Source organism: Chiloscyllium plagiosum, unplaced genomic scaffold (assembly GCF_037043375.1).
Source record: "Chiloscyllium plagiosum isolate Xiang-an unplaced genomic scaffold, Cpla_swu_hap1 HiC_scaffold_12, whole genome shotgun sequence".
In the NCBI taxonomy this organism is placed as follows: Eukaryota; Metazoa; Chordata; class Chondrichthyes; order Orectolobiformes; family Hemiscylliidae; genus Chiloscyllium; species Chiloscyllium plagiosum.
In genome coordinates, this window is record NW_028270150.1 from 79015509 (window position 1) to 79039501 (window position 23993).

Below are 23993 nucleotides of genomic sequence, written 5' to 3' on the forward strand. Positions count from 1 at the left end.
CCTTGCTGATCTTTGAGGGGCCCTATTCTCTCCCCAGTTACCCTGTTTTCCTTAATGTATCGATAAAGTTATTTAAGGAAAGCAAGTATTTGGGCCTTAACTGAGAACTGGCTTTTGATGCGAGAGAATTGCATAATGTGCTTTCCCACAACTTTGGAAAAGGCTTTGGCAAATATCTTACAATATTCCCTGGATTCAGGGGTCTGGAGAATCCCATTGATGCCAATTTATTGCCACTTCATTGCTATGTTCCAGCCTGCTCTGCACCTTTTCCATTGCAATCCTCCTACTTTTCATTACAAAATCCCACATCTTTGTGCTGTTCACCCTCTCCCTCCTATTGTGACATATCCAACATATCTTGAAATATAACACCTTCTTATTGCTCACACACTTCTTGTCTTATTGTTGGCATGGTCCTCTGACTGTTTTGGATATGTCTGCATTTGCCACAAGAAATAACATTTTTGGTCCAGGTCTCTCTTATTATTCATGACCTGCAGCTCAACTAGCATCAGTTACCTATCATCTTGTGTCCTTCCACAGCCAATATAACTTTTGTGGAAGAGCTGCTCAGAAACCATGTAATTGCTTAATTTTACTCAGGTTTCTACAGCTGTAGATCATAAGCATCAATCTGACAAAGACCAATAGAGATTCACCCCTCTTCATTTAATAATCTGGAAGTTGTTCTCATGGATTAGCTGTGTAAATAGTGTGACTACAAGAATAGAGCAAGAACTCATAATTCTGAAGTAAGTAACTCAGCTGTCTCCCCAAAGGCTGTCCACCATCTATGAGGTACAAAATAGGAGTGTGATGGAATACTCTTCACTTTCTGTGATCAAAGAAGCTTCAACAACACTCAAGAAACTCAACACCATCCAGGACAAAGTTGCTTGATTGATTGACACCATATCCATAAACATCCACTCCCTTCACCACTGACGCTCAGTAGTAGCAGTGTGTACCACTGCTGAAATACACTAAGACTCCTTAGACAGCACCTTCCAAACCTATGGCCACAACCATTTAGAAGAATACTGGGAAAACCGCCACCTATAAGTTCCTTTCCAAGCTACTCAACATCCTGAAATTAAGAAGTCTAATTGTTCCTTCAGTGTCACTGTCAAAATTCTGGAACTCCCTCCCGAACACATTGTGGGCCTACCTGCACTAAAATGGACCGCAGCAGTTCAGGAAGGGAGTTAACCCCCTGTTCAAGGACAACTGGGGATGGGCAATAAATGTTGTCCACATCCCATGAGGGAATAAGAATAATTAGTGCATTTACTCCTGACACTGTATTTTAACTGTTTGCAGCAGAGTGAGAACAGAGAGCCAAATGTTTCATCCGCCTTCTGCTACAAACTCACTCCTTAGATCAGCAAGGAGAAAGTGAGGTCTGCAGATGCTGGAGATCAGAGCTGAAAACGTGTTGCTGGAAAAGCGCAGCAGGTCAGGCAGCATCCAGGGAACAGGAGAATCGACGTTTCGGGCACAAGCCCTTCTTCTGCCCGAAACGTCGATTCTCCTGTTCCCTGGATGCTGCCTGACCTGCTGCGCTTTTCCAGCAACACATTTTCAGCCTTAGATCAGCAAACCTTCCAGGTGGATCCATTCCTCTCTGTCCAGGCAACAGTCATCTGACCACCTACCGTTAGCACTGCCAGTCATCCACACCCTGAATCATTAAGGTAAGTAGCCAATGGATGGTTACTCAGTGGGACACCTGGTTGATGTGGACAGGGTGGACCGAAAGGTCTGTTTCTATGCTGTAAATCTCTATGACTCAATAACACTCCCAAAAGATACTAGGTCTGAATCCTGAAACCACCTACCTTGCAGCCCTGTGGGTGTCCATACACCTCAAGGACTGCAGTAGTTCGTGAAGGCAGCTCAACACCACCTTCTTCATACTTGCCTGGCCAGGGACATTCATCTCCCAATAACAAGTGAAAAAAAAACCTTGTAGATCCTTTCTGTCCAGCCACTTCTTCACATGCTTCATCTGATCCACCACCACCTTGTAGCAATGTCACACTCATCTCTCAAAAGTGACAAATTGTTCTCCCTGCATCCTCTCAAAACATCATATGTTGCACACTCATACCTCTCTTCCATTTCTCCTTACCAGATGCTGCCTGACCTGTTCTAACATTTTCACTGTGACTTTGAAACACTAGTTTCAAACTTTGGAATGACATGACTAATGGAGAGAGAAACAAAAATGTACAGCAGCATTTGAGTATTTTTGTTAAGAATCAGATTTTGTGATCCTGCCGTTTACAATAAGATGAGCAAAATGTAAGCAGTATGGTGTTGACAGTGTACTTCATACATAGCTTATTTTCCAGAGAAGTCCAAGGTGTCTAATAGTCAGTTGAATAAGGTACTAAACCATGCAAATCAGGAAAATATCCTGTTTATATTCTGGATTGTGTAAATCTGAGCAGTGCATGGGACAATGGAATGCAGTGTCCAAATGAGGTAAGGGTAGCCCAGCCAACCTTGCCATCCCGATTGCTCTCTAGTGACTGCTGCTGGTGTGATGATTGTGTAGAAATGGGCATGGTGAACATGGGCTAAGAGATCAATAGTGTGCTGGCATTCGTTCTTCACAAAATACGTGAGTGAATGGGGACCAATAGCTGGCATAGAAACAGACCTTTTGGTCCAACCTGTCCACACCAACCAGATGTCCCACTGAGTAACCATCCATTGGCTACTTACCTTAGTGATTCAGGATGTGGATGACTGGCAGTGCTGGAAATCCCAAGCTAACGTTTTGAGTCTAGATAACTCTTCATCAGCTCTGACCCGTTGTGATTTCCAACATGTTTTGTTCTCAGTTTCAGAATCTGCAGTAACGTACTCCTGTGATCGTCCACATATTCAGTAATTCTGCTTGGGTCACTCTTAAGCGTCTCTGAGATCAGATGTGATCAGACCAGTTCCTCATTGTTGTCGTTGTTCGATTTCTTTCAAAGAGTATCTAGAAAGAAGCAAAGTAATCTCAATCAAATTAGCAGTGGAGATTTAAATGGGTGGGAAAGCAATTTATACAACGTGAAATAAGTAAAGCTTTGATCTTGCTTCAGTCCTGAAGAGAAGTGACACAAAATAAAATCAGTCTCCTTGAATAATCCCTGTGACCCAATCTGTAGAATGAGAACATCTATACACTACTCACTGGGGGTCGGTTTAGCTCAGTTGGCTGGATGATTGGTTTGTGAAGCAGTGCGATGCCAACTGTGTAGGTTCAAGCCTGCTATCTCATTCCAGTAGATCATGACGTATCTAATTAGGGCCTCAATTCCACTTTCTGCTTTCCCCAACACACTTAGATTTTCGACTAACAAGGCAGTCAGTCCAACTCTGTGTAAAACTATTCAATAATCTTCTACAACTCTCAAGGGAAGAGAATTTCACAGACATACCTACCCTCCTACCCTGCAGATGTCCTCCAACCTTCAAGCCAGTTTGCCCAGCACCTCCGACAATTCTGTCTGCTGCTCCTGTGTTGGCCTATGCACTTCATTGAAGCTCTGTATAGCCAACTACATGGAATCCTCTCCTGCCTGCAGCTGAGTAGGCGCCTGATCTTCTGAGAAGTATCAGCTTACATGGATTAAAATAAGTGACCCTTCCACAGAACAGAAAATAAAACACCTTGATCAGCACAACCCATTTAGTTAAGACAGAAGTTTGAAGAGATAAACAATGAAAATTTTAATCATAACTCATCACTGATCTGCAGTTGCAACAGGGAACTGTTTTATATCAATTGTTCTCCATGAATCATCCTGGGATGTTACAGCCTTTTATCAGAAGCCATGGTTGTTTAACACTACAATGACCACAGCAGGAATGAGAAAAAGGGGATAAACATACGGAAGATTCCTGATGATGAGCTTATGCCTGAAACATTGATTCTCCAGCTCTTCGGATGTTGCCTTTTCCAGCACCACACTGTTTGACCCCGTATGGATAAACAAAAGAGTAGAGAAAATCATGTGGGATAATCTGACCATCATGAACCTCTTTGGTAGCAGCAGTAATTCTTGAAAATCTATTCCAGTAACATTTCCTTGGAGACAATATTTTGTTCAAATTTGTGTACTTTAGTGGTAATCATAGAAGGTCTACTGAACTTTGGTACAGCAAGTGGGATTGAGGAAATATTCATATTTCTAAAGCAAAATTTTATGGGGATTCTTAGAATTAGGTTGTAAACATGCTGCAAGGTTCTCAGTGGCATACTGATCATTTTGATCATACTGATCATTTTGATCATACTGATCATTTTGAACTTAGTGCATCTTGTCTGACCAGTAGCTGGATCACTTACACGCTTTGCTTAATTACATATCCGGTGAGAACAATTTAATATCAGTCATGCAAAGAATGTAGGATGCATGAGGACAGGCTCCAGACATTAAAAGCCTCACACAATTTCTTTGGGAATTTGTTATTTTATAGGGTACAACCCAAGAGATTTTCCAATTAGAGTGTAATTTTTGACTTGGGAAATTTTGAAAAATGGATGATAGCAAATTTGCAGACTGTGTTTGACCACTCTTACCATTTTTATAAGGTTAGAATTACTCCCTTCTTGTGTTGTCACTCTGTCATATGGTTAATCACATCCTTTAAGTGTGACATTAGGTTATACTAACAGGCATCAGAAAAAGAGACATAATGTGTGCTTGTGTTAGCTGAAGAATAACATAGTAATCAAAGTGCAGGTTAAAACCGAATTTTGCTTCACCAAAAGCAAAGCACTTTCACAAAACTTAGTCCACTTGTTTTATTATTGTTTACTAACCATAGAAACAAGAGTACCCATTTAGCCCTTCATCTCAATGAAATCTCTTCGGATCCGCAAGCTAAATGTCTACGTGTCTTTTTCCATATCTTTAGTGAACGAAAAAGTATCAATTCCAGTTTCAAAGTTAACAATTGATCAGTTGCCATTTGAGAAGAAAGCCCCCAATTCCCACCACCCTTTGTGTGTAGAAGTGTTTTCCAATTACAGTCATGATAGATCTGCCTCTAACTTTGAGATTCTGTCTCCTAGCCCTGGACTTCCCAACCAATCAGTGTCCATCAAAATCTTGAAATGTTTGGTCTCTCTTACTCCTACTTTGTGTAATGTCATTCTTACTTTGTGTATTGTCTTCTTGCAGATTTTGCATTTCCTACAGTGTGGAACCAGGCCCTTCAGCCCAACCCGACCCTCTGAAGAGTAACCCACCCCAACCCATCTCCCTCTTACTAATGCATCTAAGACTATGGGCAATTTAGCATAGCCAATTCACCTGACCTGCACATTTTTGGATTGTGGGAGGAAACCGGAGCACCCAGAGGAAACCCACGCAGACAGTCGCCCGAGGCTGGAATTGAACCTGGGACCCTGGTGCTGTGAGGCAGCAGTGCTAACCACTGAGCCACCGTGCTGCCCAGTTTGTTGGATTATGGTGACGTAAAGCTACTTTCAAGAGAGGTCAAGATGGATGGTCTTCCTCATCCCACAAATGCTTTTGCTCTTTCCCAAGCATAACTTTCCAATCTAATCATTGAGCTGGACGTCCCCTTCAATCGTTACAGTACGTGCAGAACATGCTACAATGTATTTCGGAAGCATTCCTTAGATTCTGCTGTCAGGTATCCCCAAGAATGACACCAGTAATTGACACTTTGCTTTGGCACCCCAGGGATTATTTTTGTGTGTGCATGGTCTCGATTATAGCAGCACATTCAGCTGTCCTACTCTCAATGGTGACATAAGCCATAGCCCCACTGAGTAACCAAGATCTCCAAGCTAGACAAACAGGAGGACAGAAGAACACAGCAAGCCAGGCAGCAACAGGAGATGGAGAATACAACTTTTTTGTTATAACACTTCTTCAGGATTAGATGTGGGGGTAGGGGGAGCTACAGCTAAAGAGATGAGGGATGGGGAGAGTAGCAGAATAGTGAGATTGTGATAGTGAACACAGGTAGTGGGTACAACCTGGTTGGTCGATAGGATGGATGAATCCATTGGCATCTGGATGGAAGGGAGGGGGAGGGGCTCGAAAGGGAGCCGGGGATACTTGGGAAGGTTATTTGAAATTGGAGAACTCAATGTTAAGTCCCCTGGGCTGTAGGCTGCCAAGGCGGAAGATGAGGTATTGTTCCTCCAATTTGCCTTTTGATTCACTGTGACAATAGATGAAGTCAAGGATGGGCATGTCAGAAAGGGAGTGGGAAGGGGAATTAAAATGGGCAGTGACAGGGAGGTCAGGTTGGCCCCTGTGGGCGTGTTGAAGATGTTCGGTGAAATGGACATCTAGTCTACATTGGGTCTCACTGGTGTGCAGAAGGCCACATCTAGAGCACTGAATGCAGTAAACTACGTTGGAGGAGAGACAGGCGAACCTCTGTCTCAACTGGAAGGACCATTTGGGGCCCTGGATGGAGGTGAGGGGAGTGGTGTATGGGCAGATCACAGGTGTTGCATCTTTTTCACTTACTGGGGAAAATATTGGGGGGTGTGTGTTGGAGGGCTTGGTGAGGATAGTGATGCAAACCAGGGAGTGGTGAAGGGAATGGTCCTTACAGAAGACAGAGAGGGGTGGGGAGGGGAAGATGTTCTGGGTGGTGGGGTCTAATTGGAGTTGACGGAAGTGTTTGAGGATGGTTTGGTGGGTGCAGAGGCTGGTGGGGTGGAAAGTAAGCACAAGTGAGACTCCATCTTTGTTATGTTTGGAGGGGGTTGGTTTAGAACTGTGGAGCAGGGAATAAAGGAGGTGCAGTGGAGGGCTCTCTGGATGACAGAGATGGGGAATAGAGTTGTTGGAAATAGGTGGACATCTGGGATGCTTGGGAGTGGAATGTCTTCTCATCAGAGCAGATGTAATGGAGATGGAGGAATTGGGAAAATGGGATTGCGACAGAGATGGAGGAATTGGGAAAATGGGATTGTGACACACCCAGTCTTTCAATTCCTGGTATTCTTCAAACAATAGTCAATAGGTATATTATAAGAGGTTAAGGAATCAGCAAAGCTGGTGTTCACCAACAGAATATTACAGGTGATATTATGAAGATTCAATTTTCCTTTTGTGCCAGGTATTTCTGTATATTTGGATCTTTGAGCAAACATAAGCGATGATGTGCTAATGATTGCACACAAGTTGCACATTAATGGAGTAGCACACCATCTTACATTGTCAAGGTGAACTCAGGAATATTCTGACAACCGCCATGGATGAATATTCATTTTCTTGTACCAGCAATTCTCGTGACGTTTCTGACTGAAATTGCCAACTCATATTGCAGACAATTTTTGCGAAACCAAATTGGGTAGAGATTGTCCAGGCTCTGTCCAAGTAATGCCTTCCAATTGAAAGTATTTTCTGTCCAATGAGACTGCTGAGAGAGGTGGAGGAACCAGTGTTCTCACCTGCTGGATGAGCCCATCCCCTTGAATGTATAATCTATAATTATAATTATCTCCCACCAATTTAATTATTAAAGTCCTATATATCTAGCTCCTCTACTATTAGTTTCTAATTAACTATACCTCCTGCTAAGGCATTGCAGAGTCCAAAAAGTCCTCTTTGTTAACTTCAAAGTACTTTGATGCAAATGATCTTATTATTTGCATGTAGACACAATAAGTAACACATTCATTATTGCAAACAAACATTCATCAATTCACAAGCATTTAGGATCCTGCTAACTGAAAGAGAATGAAAGGGCTTTGTGGTGGCTTGGTCATTTCAATGAAGAGATTGAGACTATAATGGTCACTCCCTGCCATTGATCTAATATAGAAATAAGTCAAGAATCATGTTACCTAGGAACGTCTCAGTGAAATGCCACTGCTATATCTCTTAACTCTGATGAAAAATGTTCACTGAGGTGTAGAAATTGAATTGTACAGAACAATTATTTCAACATTGCAATGGCCAGTGAAAAATGGTTGTGGGTTTCACTGGTACATTTCAAGGGATGATGGGACGTGTGTCTCTTCAGTTGTTCTGTGTCATCCAAGACCAAACAACATGCTTTTTCTGTTCTTTCCACTAGCAATTACGTTAAAGAAATGAAGCAGCTTATTACTACGAATGATCATTTTCCTTCATTAGCTTACACTTTCCTTTAAGGACTGATGTAGTGATATTCAGAGACTTAGTCTCTCATGTTAGTGCTTCAAATGAATGCAGGACTGTAATTACATGGAGTATCTGATTCTTGTACTATCCAAACACATTATTTCATGTCTTGCCTCAACTGTGACAATAAAACTGGTAAATACAATGGCATACCTGAATAAATTTCATATGTTTATCTTTAATCTTGAACCATTATGTCAGCAAAGCAAGGTGCAGAATGGATTTGTAACCTGTAAGAAAGGAAATTTCCATATTGTCAGGGACTTGAGGATGTGTTTAGCAAAAGCACCATCTCAAGAAAGCTATCTGTCAGACGTCAAAACCTTACAGCTCATGTTTGCCTAAGCATCAGTCCAAACATGCAAATTTATTTTATAATGAAACAACATTCCTTTTCAAATGTATATTTTGAAAAGATGTTATCATTTCTAATAATCTCAAATTTTATTATGAAGTTTCCAGTTGCTTTTTGTTCCAGGTATTTCTGTGTATTAATAATCTCTTAACCAATGTTAAAGTGCAGCACAGATAACTTGAGGAAAACATACTTATGTAAAAAATGTCAAAACAATAATGTCAACTAATCATTCGAATATATTTTCATTTTCCAAATATTTAATTCAGTAATCACCTCAGCTTTCTTATACCTGGCATTTCTGCTTTCTTTGGAGTGCAAGCAGACCTCTCAGCCTTTGGGCGTTGCAGAGGGAGCTCAGACGCTGCTGCCCAGTTTTCAAAGGGGCTTGTCGGGTGCCACTTGAGTGCAGCAATCTGTTTCCATGAAGGCTCAAGGATTGCTGAGGTGCCATCCATGGGGAGCAGCACTGGCCCCTGTGAAGTTACGTTACTAGACCAGCCATCCAGAAAGTTAGAACAATAATCTGAGCATCAGACTTTAAAAGCTGGGCATTTTAAATTCAGTAAAATATATAAATCTTGAATCTGGATCTAAGTTTGCTCGCTGAGCTGGAAGGTTCATTTTTAGATGTTTCGTCACCAGACTAGGTAACATCATCAGTGAGCCTCTGGTGAAGCGCTGGTGTTTATGACCTGCTTTTATACCACCAGTGCTTCACCGGAGGCTCATGATGATGTTACCTCCATGGTGATGAAACGTCTGAAAATGAATCTTCAAGCTCAGCAAGCAAACCTACATCTAAAGTCTCAACCTGAGCTACAAATCTTCTCAAAACTCGATAAATCTTGAATACAAATAGTGTCATTAATTTCATCTATGAAACTACTGGATAGTGGTAAAAACTCAATGGTTCCCTCATGTTATTTAGGGAATGAAATTTGTTGTCCTCTGGTCTCTTTGCGATTCCAGGTCCATAGTGATATGGCTGACTTTTAAATGACTTTGGAAGTGGCCACTCAGTTACATCAAAACTGTCAGAAAAAGCTATAATCCAAGTGCACTGCAGTGGCTCAAGAAAATGGCTCAACACCACCCTTTCAAGAGCATTGGGTATGGACAATCCATGCTGCTGTTGGAAGCAATGTCTATGTCTGATGAATACATGAAAAAAAAGCACACATTCTTCAACCTGTGCCATGCCATCAGTGCTCTTGCTAGTCAGGCAGGTAACCCATTCTACTGTGCACTATGGAAAGGTATGGGCTGAAGTATTGGATCCTCTAGTGCCAGAGTAATGAAAGGATGGGACAGGGGTTCAATACTCCTCCCTAATGAAGCCAACTGAACCAGTTTATAAGTTTATGAAGCCTTTTTGGATTGGGAGACCTTTTTTATAATTCATTCTGAAATATGGTATTGCTGACAGGTCAGCATTGATTGTCCACTCTCATTTGTCCTTGTACTACTCCAGACCATGTGATATGCATACACTCTCAGTGATTATGAGGAAGTTAAATGATTCTGAAAATAACAACAACCAATGAACAGTGTTATTTTTCCTGGTCCAGATATTAAATGACTTTGAGCTGAGCTTCCATGTATCTGCTGCCCTTGCTCTTTTTAATGTAATAGAGTTCACAGGTTTAAATGGTTCACTTGAAGAAATTTTGTTGAGTTGCTGCAGTACAGCAGACAGATGGCACACACCACTGCCAATATGGGGTGAGGGAATGGTGGATAATGTGGCAGTTAATTGGACTGCTTTGTCCTGGATTGTTTCAAACTTCTGATCTCTTTGTGGAGCTACACTGATCCTGGATAATGGAGCATATTCCATTACATTTCTGATTTGTCCCTTAAAGGTTCTGGACAGACTTTGGGGACATAAGAGCGGAGTTATTCACTGCAGAACTCTCAGTCTCTGATCTATTGTTGACACAGTATATATTGGCTGTCAAATTAACTTTCTAGTCAACGGCTAAGATATTGACGATAGGATATTTGGTGACCATATGCCAAGGATATCACAACACATGTGGTTAGACACTCTATTGATGGAGATGGTCATTTCCTGGAAATTGTACTGTATAATTGTTACTTCTCATTAACAGCCCTCACTTTAATATTGTCCACATTTAGTTCCAGGGCTGCTTCAGAGTGTGCGGAATTACAAGTTATACCGAACACATTGTAATCATCAGTGACAATCCTTATTTTTTGACCCTGTGATGGAGGGAAACTATTGATGAAGATGAAGTAGATCCAAGATGGTGTGATCAGTTTTGCCACAACCCCTACGGCATAATCATATTGCATTGCACCAGCTTTTCTAAGGAAATCCCCAGAAATTTACTCAATTGGTTGTACCTCTTCTGGACTGCAGCAGCTCAAAGACTCTACTGTTTGTTTAGCTAGCTCTGCCCTTTTGTAGTAGATTAATGGCACTGGGTTCAGGTGATGAGTGTGCTACTTAGAGCTACATACAGAAATTTAGGTGCAGCATTACCTTCATCACCACTAACTGGGGGAAATGAGGTTTCTGAAGTTGGATTTTTGGATTTTCTTCAGCACTTTACTCAACCATAGTCCTGTCAGACTCATGGAGCACGCTTTCTGAACTACTACCGCAATATCTTTACTCCCAAGACATCGGAAGGACAAAGCAGCTGGAGTGTCTTCTAAAGGGCTTCCAGAAATGTACACAATAATAATAATGGAAGAGGACAATGTGAGCAGTAGAGGCAAAATGATCTGAGGTTGCAGCCCCATTGTAGAAAATATTGACAGAATGAACACAATCGCACAGCACAGCTTACCTGATAATTCTGAGTACCCTAGTCTTTAACAACACAAATATGCTTTTGTGGCTCTCATTCTAGTACTGCCGAAATAGCAATGCAGTGAAAATGGAAATTAATGCATATTGCTAAATATAGCAATTGACCAAGTACCCACTTCCACCGACTGCCTTTTGGATTGAACTTAGAAATGAAGGTTAGTCCAGAAAGAGGATCCATTCCAGCAGGCCTGCTGATAGGTGTTAAGGACGTCAGGTAGACAATGGTAAGATTTTATGCTTTTTGCTAAATAATGCAACACTACTGTTAAAGCAGAATCCTCTACACATGCCAGAATCCTCATTTAACAAAATAAAGGTTCAATTATGAGAAATACATTAAGTCCAGCTTTTTTTCTTTCAGGCAAAAGTTGTTTATGAAGCATTTAATATTTGCTGATGCAAGAAAAATTGAAAAAGAAATTACTGCACCCACCCTTGCTTTACAATGGTCATTTTAGCTCCAATGTGGGCAAATAAGCTCCACAGGAAATTTTGGACTAAGGCTCTATCTGGAGGATTGGTGCAGAATCAGTGTATTAATTTGACATCAATGCGTTGCAGTAAATTTGATTCTTTGCAACTGATTCACAGATAACCATCAGGACTGAGGAAAATAAATATAATTACAATTCTCTTTTCAATAATATAAGATCCCTTTGTTAATAGGATATAAAATGATTAAGTCAATATAAAATTCTGGAAAAAGTACTGAAAAAATTTCATCATTAAAGTGATTAAATGACTTTTGCATTTGATTGAATATTACCTGGAATGCTACAGTTCCTATGCTGCTAAAGTCAAGGTAAAGTTATCTACAAAATGTCAGGGATGAATAAGTAGATTGTAAATGTAGATTCATAAATTAGAATTCATATTAAATTATCAGTTTGATTTAGTTGATAATGCTTTGCTTTCCAAATCAGACGAATATGGATTTAGGCTGAACTCCAAGACTGGAACTTACAACTTAAGTGATGCTTCAGTGTAGTATTGAGCGAATGATTTATCATATGGATTAAGATGTTAAATTGAGGGCATGGTTTACCTCTTTAGAGGAAAATTAAAGATCAAAAACAAAAGCTATAGCTTCCTGTTAAGTTTGCACTGAGTTATGCACCTAGAAGGAACCCTTTCCTATCTTGCTTGAGTTCCCCATTTTATCATGAACTCCTTCTCGAATTTCCATCATCTAGCGAGTCCAGTCACATATTATCTGTTTTACCTGTATTTTATTGATGGCAATGCAAAAAGCTAACCAAAAAACTAAGCAACAGACTCCAATAAAACAATTAATGTGTAGTGAGAGTCTTGAACCTTCGGTATAACCAACATTCTTTGACTCTCATTGCAATGGAAATCCAATCTCCTTGAATGGTATAGCTTTTTTTTGAATTTGAAGGACTATTGAAGATTGGGATGTCTGTCACAGGTTCATGAAGTAGAGATCATTCTCTTAAGAGGTGGGTGGATTAATACTGGACATGGCGGAAAATAGTTGTGTTGACATTTAGAATAGAATCCCTACAGTGTGGAAATAGGCCATTTGACACCTCAGGTCCTCCAAAGAGTATCCCACCCAAACTCATTCCCCTCCCCTATTACTCTACATTTGCCCCTGACTAATGCACTTAATCTACACATATCTGAACACTATGGGCAATTTAGCATGGGCAATTCACTTAACCTGCACATCTTTGGACTGCGGGAGGAAACCAGAGCACCCAGAGGAAACCCACACAGACACGGGGAAAATGTGCAAACTCCACACAGTCACCCAAGGCTGGAATCAAACCTGGTTCCCTGGTACTGTGAGGCAGCAGTGCTAACCACTGAGCCACCGTGCTGCCTTGAGGACAGTCACAGTGGGGGCAGCATCAGATATAAACTGAACACTGACTGGTGGGAAAGGTTGTGCTCAATACAGGCTTCTGAATGACCACGTGTCCAGTTGCTCACTTTCTGCAGCATTGAGTAATCCAGTGACAATGGAACTAATGCAGTAGGCTCCACTACAATAACTTACACTTCAAAGCTGAACATCTCCATTAGGGTTAAGTAAGGGGGGAGGGCATGGGGAATAAGGGACAGTACACTCTAGTAGAGTATACTAAGTGAGTCGCAATGGGGCAATTGATCTCCTTCTTTCCTCGTAAACTTGTATGTTTTAAAGAATTATTTCATGTGGTTGGGGCTGAGGGCAAGATGGACCCACAATGTTTCTTGGAGTCTGCAGTAAAGCTAGGGCTTTCTTTTTTTATCACAAAGGGAATAGGGTCATTTCTACAGGGCTGAAGCCCTTTAGATCAGGACAATGGGGTCAGAAGTAACAGCCAATGGCATCTGTCATTGCAGTCACTAACCAGGATGACAGCTTTATGCTTCTGATGAACTTCTTTCTCATCCTCAAAAAGGATGAGAGTAGTGAAGTAACTCCACAGAGGCCGATACCCTGTTACCAAGTCACGCCTTACTTATGTGTGCACAGTACTTGACACTGGTCTGGCTTTCTCAGAGCCAGCTCTCAGAGTAAGCAGAACTTCTGATACTCCTGTTTATATCTGTCAGCCAGAGCTCCCTGATAGGAGCAGGCTAACAGCCCCAATCAGGGAACTCATATTCTATGAGATCCACCTGCGGACCTTGTTAAAACTGTTGTCTTTTCTCTAGAATAGGGCATTTCAAGACTATTTTTAAGGTGAGAGAAGAGAGATTTTCAAAAGTCATGAGGTGCAAATTTTTCACAGAGAGGGTGGTTTGCATGTGGAATGAATTTCCTGAGGAAGTGGTGGATGTGGGTACAATTAAATATTTTAAAAGATACTTAGATAGGCACATGAACAGGAATGGTTTGGAGGGATATGGGCCAGGAGCAGGCAGGTGGGACTAGTCTAGTTTGGGATTATGGTCAGCCTGGACTGGTTAGACTGAAGAGTTTGTTTCCATGCTGTATTACTCTATGACTACAAATACATTATAATTAAAGGCTAGATAATTATATAAAAACAATTCATAAGAGTTTTCACAATGGAAAAAGGTGAACTAAAACTAGTGTAGTCTCTAGAAAGTGAGGAATTGAAAATTGAGAACAAAGAAACACAAGGCATTGAATAGGTACATTGGGTCTGTCTTCACTGTACAGACTTCGATAACTTCTTAAAGACAATTGAAAATCAAAAGATAAAAGGGAAGAATAAAATATCTCTTCAGAGGTGAGCACCCCGTCACCAATTACCCTTTATTTACAAATGCATAGCCTTTGACAACAGCAATGTCTGCCACTGAATCTGACATTCCAAGGCTCAATATCCTTACCATTCAGCCTTAAATGTCAGCCAAGGTTCCCTGATTAGACCAGATTAACAGCCCCAATCAGGAACCTCATATTGTATGAGTTCTACTTGGCTGGCCTTGTTACAATCATTACAGAGGAGCTTAAAACAATCACTATCACCAGGAAAAAATATTCAATCTAAAAGCTGACAACTTCCCAAGGCCAAATGGTCTGCCTACTCTTAAAAGAAAAGGCTGCAGAGATACTGGAGACGTCAGTTATCATTTTCCAAAATTCCTTTTACTTTGGAAAAGCCCTATTGGACAGGTAAACGGCAACTTGTAAACATCTTTATTCAAGCAGGGAACAAGTCAGAAGGCAGGAAAATGCATGCCTTTCAGCCTAACATCTATAATAGAGAAACTGCTAGGATCCATTGCTAACTGATTTGCAAACAGAAAGCAGAGAGTAGGAATGAATGAGTAGTAAATGTTGCTTTTCGTTTGGCAAAATTACATTGACTGCCATGTGAATATGTTCGGTTGCTGAGTATGTGGTATTCAAATTGCAAAAGTAAAACTTGTGGTCTATCAGGCTAGGTTTCATTCAGTATTTCATCAGCTGGAATTATAGCACATCATATGTTGAGGTGTTGTCATGGGTTCTGACGACCATAAGATGTTGGCATCTGGGGTCAGTGCTGCAATTTAGAAGGTGCTTTCTTAAGCTGTTCGTACTCTGAGACTGTTGCATCTCTGTCTTTGCCTGACCAAACAGTGAGTACTGTCTAGATATTCCAATAAATTCTTTCATTTACATACTAAGGTACAAATACTGATCTTTTCGATCCAGCTCCTCAATACAGTTATTCTATTCTTCACCTCTCAGAGTCTCGATGACACGTAGTTGCTGATATCAGAGTGTATATACCATCATGTCACTAACATTTGCATTCTCATTAGACATTAGTGGGTATGCTTTATTTGTGCCCATCTTTATCAATATGGAAATCAACAATAGGATTTTCTGTCTTACTTTCACCATTGTTAGCAGACAGTAATTCCTTTCTAACCAGAAACCATGGAAATCCAGATACATAAAATGCTGATAAATAGCAGCAGCAGCAATGCATTCTTATGGGTGAAGGGTCTAACAATTCCTTATTAACTGATTTCCTTACCTGACTCATGTCCTCAAGGGAGTTGCCAGCAAGAAGCAAAGTATCTCTCCAACAGCAAAGCAGAAGCCAGGTAACTCACCAGGCTCCTTTTGTTCACGCCAGTATCAGTGGACCCCAGGGAGCCATTCCCATTCAAGAAAGGGTAGGGAAAGAAAATACATTTTGAAATAAAAGCACAGTATCATATTCTTAAAAAGAGACACTAAGCACAGCTAATCAGTTGAGGAATCCCACCTCCCTATCAGTATACATGAGGTCATCCCATGATGTGCTGCCTATTGATTTCATCTCTACTCTCATGCTGCTAAACACTTCCTCTGTTTTACTGGCTGCAGCAGTTACAGAGACCGAGAGACTCAGCACTGGCATCTTTAATTATTTATAACCCACTTTTAGGATAACACAGTAAAGCCATGAAAACTGTCACCATGGCAACATTAGCATGACACACATTGCCTCGGGTATTTGTAGTTTATACATCTGTGACTACAGATAAAGGCATACAGCTGCTCCCATGTAACATAGATAAATATAGTCTGCCAGCATTTGGAACGGTATTCTGAATAATTGTCAAAAATGTTTCCTATTTTAACAGGAGGCATTACACGTTAATCAATTGCCCGAGATAGCTTTTTCTTTTCATTTCTCTGGCACAATAAAACAAATTTAAAATATCACAGTACATCAAAATGTCACCAGTTCCAAATTAGATTGACACATTACTGCCTGAGACAACTCATCTTGCCAATGTGATGCAAACTCGTGCAGTCAATCAATCAGCAGTCACAAATTGTGCAAAAGGTTGATAAGCAGTGACCTGTAGACCTTATAATTGTGCTTCAAGTATACAGAAAACCGTTCTCTGAGTATTAAGAATTTAATGATGTTCACCACATTTCCCTAAACAACCTGAGATGTAACACCTTCACTGGCATGAAGACTGTTAGACTCAGTGCTAACAAGAATTGTTGCTAATGCTTTAATGCTTCAACAAACCACATCAACAAAAGCTGTAGCTGCAGCCAAACATGTATTTTTTTTTGCCTTCAAATATACAGGTATCCAGGTGTATGTGTATCTTAAAGAACATAACAAGCAGTAAGACATGAATGAGTGTATGAGTATTGCATGACTGATTACTTATTCTATAATTTCCAAAATTCTTCAGAGTTTAGTATCAAGGTTTCAATCCTTTGTTGACTTCTTTTAGCCCTAACCTCCCAAATTCTGGCCACTGTTAACAGTCTTCTAATGCAGTTGTCACTTTGGCCTCTGTTTAACCCATTCCATTCCTCCTCCCTGTGATAGCAGGAGTGGGTCAGAATCAAGCAACTGAACCACAACCCAATCCTATTCCTGGCTATTTAAATTAGAAAATAAAAACTAATCAGGCCATCAACAAGACTCCCACAAAAGACAGCTGGAGACAAATGATCCTTGAAAAATTGCAGCTCAATAAATTGGCACAGTGCCTAAAGCTTCGCTGTTTATTGTGGGGTGGCGTGTGTTGTTTGCTGCCTGACAATAGATCCCAGACAGCAGCTGTGACTATCTAAGGTATGTACACAATCAGCTCTTTACAGAACTCCGTAAGGGGTAATGTGATCGGGAACTCCTTCCACATTCCAACTCAGCCCTCATTGCAAACGCAGTCACTCCAACCCTCCTACCTCCAAAGACATGCAGAAGCCCCGATCCACGGTTTTGATAGATGGTCTGATCATTGAAACTCCCTCTTGCTGACGGGATTGGCTGTGCCTCTGACCTACATTCCCAGAATTCCATGGCCATCGCCCAGCTGTCACACCTTAGCCCTCCCATCCACTGGCTCAATCTGACAGGCTGTTGTGTGGAACACAGCCAATGTTACTGGGTTCTTTCTCGTTGTACCTCCCGTACTGTAAGAACCATTGCAGCCTATTTCTTAATATTAAAGACATCGATTTTATCTAGATGCCTATTGATGCACATTAATTTAACAATGTTAGGATTTCAAATTTGCAGATGAGTCTTTCAACTTTAGCATCAGCATGAAGTCAGCAGCAGCACCAGATTTCATATCTGTCATGCAGCCTGTCTGTATTTCTGTTTCATTGCCCCAATTTATTGGTAGATGAGGAAATGATTTAAAGCTAGAACTAACTACACACCTTCCTAACTTCCATGGTGTGCACACCATCCCTACACTCAGGTCACCTGAGCTTCTCTCAACCAGCTGGGCACACTCCACTAGAGTTAGTGAGGGGCTTACAGAGCTGGTTGTTGGGACAACGGTGGGCTATGAAGAGATTTCATCATCTCTCCAGTTGGAATGAGGTAACTGCTGAAGGGTAACCACAAACTGGGGCAGTTGGTAGTTTCTGATTTAAAGGCTACTATGTCTGAATTTGATCTTGCCGGTGAAGCAAGTCTACTAACAGAGGGCTTGGAGGGAACTCTCAGGCTTTGTACTTTGATGGGAACCCAACCTTCTGCTTTTGAAACTCATGGAAGAAAAGACCTTTGTGGCTTTCAGTCTCCCAGCAGCCCCTTGTAGGATCTGACGGTTGCCCTTGTGATCATACCAACCATCAAGAAATCAAGTCTATGGAGGAAGGGAAGCAAATCTGTCCAAGTGTCTCTTTGAGTGGCAACACCAGGACACCTCTCATTTTCCACTGAAGAAGTTACACCTTTATTTCAAGTTGTAGACTTTTACAAAAGTTGTACCATAAGCTTATTTCATGTTTCCAACAGTTTCTAAATTTCATTAATGTTTAATAAAGATTTGTTATTGTAAACAATTGTTCCAATTCCTAATAAAAGCCTCATGACTGCCATAAAACACTCTTTATAACGAACAGTGCTCAGAGTCTAGTTAAAGTTTAATGGTGTTCCTGCAAGAATTTATTTGAACGCTTAAGTATTTTGACATTTTCAGGCAACACGTGAACCATGTGAAACAGACTTTGATTTTCTTCTTGTTGCAACCTCTGGAGGAGTCAGTCATAAGTTAAAATATATGCCTCAAGTTATCCTTTGGCACTTTCCTGTCTGCTTGCTGCCCTGGACTATATTGGATTTCCATGAAATATTCTGCTATTCTTATTTGGAAGGGATGAACAAATATAAACAAAACTTATACCAGAACTAAGAAGTTATACCTATCAGAATAGATTGAGCAGACTGATTGAAGGTGTTTGAAAGAGTAGATCTAAAGACTTTTTTAAAAAAATTCATTCATTGGATGGAGGTATTATAGGATGTTGCGGGTCCCCAGCTATCCTTGTGAAGATGATGGTGAACTGCCTTCCTGAATGACTGCAGCATATTTGGTATACGTCTACAGTGCTATTAAGGAGGGAGTTTCAGGATTTTGACCCAGTGACAGTGAACGAATGGCGAAATATTTCCAAGTTATGTTGGTCTGTCGGGCAGCATCCATGGAGAGAAAACAAACTAACGGTTTGAGTCTAGATTACTCTTCATCAGAGCCATCTAGACCCATTTAGACTCAAAATGTTTGCTTGCTTTCCCCCCATGGATGCTGCCTGATCCACTGTGATTGCCAGCATTTGTTTGTTTTCAGTACAGATTCCAGCATTGGCAATAATTTGCTTCTGCTCAGGATGGTCTGAGGCTCAGGAACTTACAGGTGATGGTGTTCCCATGTATCTCTGTCCTTTTTAGAGGTAGAGGTTGCATGTTTGGAAGATGCTGTTGAAGGAGCACCTTGCAGATGGTACACACTGTGTGTTGGTGATGAGGGAAGTGAATGTTTAAGGTGACAGATAGAAAGCCAGTCAAGCAAGCTGTTTTATCATGCAAATTGTTGAACTTCTTGGGATACACTTATCCAGGCAAGAGGAGAGCATTCTATTATACTCCTGACTCGTACCTTATCAATGTTGAACAGGCTTTTGTGAGTCAGGAAGTGAGTTACCACCGAATTCTGAGTCTCTGTCCTGCTCTCAAAGCTACAGTATGAACACTGATTAGGTAAGAACAATGACTGCAGATGCTGGAAACCAGATTTTGGATTAGTGGTGCTGGAAGAGCACAGCAGTTCAGGCAGCATCCGAGTAGCAGCACAGTCGACGTTTCGGGCAAAAGCCCTTCATCAGGAATAAAGGCAGAGTGCCTGAAGCATGGAGAGATAAGCTAGAGGAGGGTGGGGGTGGGGAGAAAGTAGCAAAGAGTACAGTAGGTGAGTGGGGGAGGGGATGAAGGTGATAGGTCAGGGAGGAGGGTGGCGTGGATAGGTGGAAAAGAAGATAGGCAGGTAGGACAACATGGGGACAGTGCTGAGCTGGAAGTTTGGAACTAGGGTGAGGTGGGGGAAGGGGAAATGAGGAAACTGTTGAAGCCCACATTGATGCCCTAGGGTTGAAGTGTTCCGACGCGGAAGATGAGGCGTTCTTCCTCCAGACGTCTGGTGGTGAGGGAGCGGCGGTGAAGGAGGCTCAGGACCTCCATGTCCTCAGCAGAGTGGGAGGGGGAGTTGAAATGTTGGGCCACAGGGCAGTGTAGATGATTGGTGCAGGTGTCCCGGAGATGTTCCCTAAAGCGCTCTGCTATGAGGCGTCCAGTCTCTCCAATGCCGAGGAGACTGCATCGGGAGCAACGGATGCAATAAATGATATTAGTGGATGTGCAGGTAAAAGTTTGATGGATGCGGAAGGCTCCTTTAGGGCCTTGGATGGAGGTGAGGGAGAAGGTGTGGGCGCAAGTTTTGCAGTTCCTGCGGTGGCAGGGAAAGGTGCTAGGATGGGAGGGTGGGTTGTAGGGGACCTGACCAGGTAGTCACGGAGGGAACGGTCTTTGCGGAAGGCGGAAAGGGGTGGGGAGGGAAATATATCATGAACACTGATTGTCTACCCCTGTTTCTGGTCATTGATAACCTTCAGGGTGTAAATGGTAGGGGTTTCAGCAATGAATATACTCATTATTTATCAACAATTTTTGCAGAAATGTGGACTTATTTTATGAGTGATCCCTTGGCAATAAACTAAAGTAATTATAATCTAGTTATGGGCGGCATGGTGGCTCAATGATTAGCACTGCTACCTCACGGCACCAGGGACTTGAGTTCAATTCCAGCCTTGGGTGACTGTCTGTGTGGAGTTTGCATGTTCTCCCGTGTCCGTGTGGGTTTCCTCCAGGTGCTCCAGTTTCTACCCACAATCCAAAGGTGTGCAGGTTAAGTGAATTGGCTGTGCTAAATTGCACACAGTATTCAGGCATGTGTAGGTTAGTTGCATTAGTCATGAGTAGATGTAGAGGTATAGGATAGGGGAAGGGGTTTGGGTGGGATACTCTTTGGAGAACTGGTGTGGATTTGTTGGGCCAAACGGCCTGTTTCCAAACTGTAAGGCTGTCATGATTCTAGTTTATAAATTTGGATTGCTCAGAAAATTCAACCTGGAAATATCAATGTAGCAGGGAAATTCATGATACAATAAAAGTTAGAAATAAAGAAAAGACTAATAAAAAAAATCAGAGGCAACTATTCTATAAATGGAAATAATAAATACTTTTGTGCACATTTAGAGCTTCCAGTATTACTGTTATTAAGCCAACATTGGTCCATATGAGAGATATTCACTTAATGAAATGGTATGCTGTACTGTAGTACAGTCCAAAAACACGTGGAAAGAATGACCTGAACCTGATGGTGCAGCAGATGTTGAGGGTATGATAGTGGGAGTAGTGGAAATTGTAGAAGGTGATAATATCCTCATAGTCCCACCTACATTCCTGATGTCAGGGTCTGAGGCATCCACCTGGCACTCAATTCACAGCAAACTCCAATACTTCTGAAACAAGGCAGAAACCCAGTGTAAGTGAGTCTTACTCTGAAAGATGTTCACATTCACCCTGACAGCAGTCCAAATCTTCCAGAAGGGAATTAGACCTTTGAGATCTGAATATTTCAGCTTTCATCAATGCTGAGGAGCAAGATAATTTTCTTGTCAAGAATTTATAATATCAGCTGTAGTTCAAAGCTTTCAAGAGAACAAAAGTAAAAAAAAACATTGCAAATGCTGAGCAGGTCAGGTAGTTCCCTCCTCGCTTCCCCAGAAGTGCATGTACACTCATTTCCTGCACCACCAGCTCTGTCAGGCAGAATGGGAAAATATGCTGAAAATCTAATGTTGTTAAAGTCTATGTTAAAATTGTCGGGTTACTTTGGAAGTACTTTTTTTTTCTCAAGCTTAAACTGGATTGATGAGGGCAGAACGGTAGATGTGATCTATATGGACTTCAATAAGGCGTTCGACAAGGTTCCCCATGGGAGACTGATTAGCAAGGTTAGATCGCATGGAGTACAGGGAGAACTAGCCATTTGGATACAGAACTGGCTCAAAGGTAGAAGACAGAGGATGATGGTGGAGGGTTGCTTTTCAGACTGGAGGCTGTGACCAGTGGAGTGCCACAAGGATCGGTGCTGGGTCCTCTACTTTTTGTCATTTACATAAATGATTTGGATGCGAGCATAAGAGGTACAGTTAGTAAGTTTGCAGATGACACCAAAATTGGAGGTGTAGTGGACAGCAAAGAGGGTTACCTCAGATTACAACAGGATCTTGATCAGATGGGCCAATGGGCTGAGAAGTGGCAGATGGAGTTTAATTCAGATAAATGCAAGGTGCTGCATTTTGGGAAAGCAAATCTTAGCAGGACTTCTACACTTAATGGTAAGGTCCTAGGGAATGTTGCTGAACAAAGAGTCCTTGGAGTGCAGGTTCATAGCTCCTTGAAAGTGGAATCGCAGGTATATAGGATAGTGTGGAAGGTGTTTGGTATGCTTTCTTTTATTGGTCAGAGTATTGATTACAGGAGTTGGGAGGTCAGGTTGCAGCTGTACTGGACATTGGTTAGGCCACTGTTGGAATATTGCATGCAATTCTGGTCTCCTTCCTATCGGAAAGATGTTGTGAAACCTGAAAGGGTTCAGAAAAGATTTACAAGGATGTTGCTAGGGTTGGAGGATTTGAGCTATGGGGAGAGGCTGAACAGTCTAGGGCTGTTTTCCCTGGAGCGTCAGAGGCTGAGGGGTGACCTTATAGAGGTTTACAAAATTATGAGGGGCATGGATAGGGTAAATAGGCAAAGTCGTTTCCCTGGGTTCGGGGAATCAAGATCTAGAGGTCATAGGTTTAGGGTGAGAGGGGAAAGATATAAAAGAGATCTAAGGGGCAACTTTTTCACACAGAGAGTGGTACGTGTATAGAATGAGCTGCCAGAGGAAGTGGTGGTCGCTGGTACAATTTCAACATTTAAGAGGCATTTGGATGGGTATATGTATAGGAAGGGTTTGGAGGGATATGGGCCAGGTGCTGGCAGGTGGGACTAGATTGGGTTGGGATATGTGGTCGGCATGGACGGGTTGGACCGAAGAGTCTGTTTCCATGCTGTACATCTCCATGACTCTATTACTCTATGAACACAATTGGAGCACTGTGGAAGGCTCATTGGGGTTTGGCAACAGGGGTGGAGCAGAGATTTGAAATGGCAAGAGCACATTTGCAAAAGATATCAGAATATTTGTTTGCAAATCTTCAACACCTGATCTATATTACATTTCCATCCTGATTTTGCACATGATTTTGTGTCCAGGACCAAAACGAAAATGCTGGAAATTCTCAACAGCCAATGAACAACTTCCAAGGAGAGGAGAAGGAGGAACAAAGTCAATGCTTATGCTTACAGAACTCACAAAAGGTCATTGGCCTCAAGCTTTCACCTCGTTTCTTTTCCCATAAATGCCACCAGACTTTCCAGCATTTTCTGTGGTTTAATTTCAATTTTCCAGCATTCTCAGTATTTAGCTTTGGTCTCATAAAGAATGAGCTCAGTGAACTGTTGAAATCTAAAGGGAAAGCTGCTACCTGTGGTTCCATCTGCTTCTGAGTTAAAATTGGATTTCTGAACTCTTCACGGATGTGTCATGAGCTTCCGACAGTACTCAGTACAGTCCAAAGCCATTAATAGTATTTCACTGAGTGAGACTGCCAGATTCTATCACTGAAGAAAAATAGTTGGGATATCATTTCGCAGCAAGACCCTGACTGTATCAGCAACCACAGCAGTTATTAATGTTTCAAACATTTCAGGCAGCGTATCTAAGGTCTCGACTGTTGTCACACTTAAAAGTCCTCTAATAAAATATACTAATGGACCAGCAGCAACAGCGCATT

The 23993-nt window shown here is 41.6% G+C and overlaps 1 long non-coding RNA gene across 1 annotated transcript; it reads right to left on the reverse strand.

Moving 5' to 3' along the window:
• Positions 1–2749: 2749 nt before the first annotated feature.
• LOC122555005 (uncharacterized) lies at positions 2750–16059 on the reverse strand. Its single transcript, XR_006313130.2, has 3 exons — positions 15814–16059; positions 8319–8395; positions 2750–2995 (listed from the first exon to the last, which is right to left on the reverse strand). It is a non-coding gene; the product is annotated as an uncharacterized LOC122555005 (long non-coding RNA).
• Positions 16060–23993: the final 7934 nt, after the last annotated feature.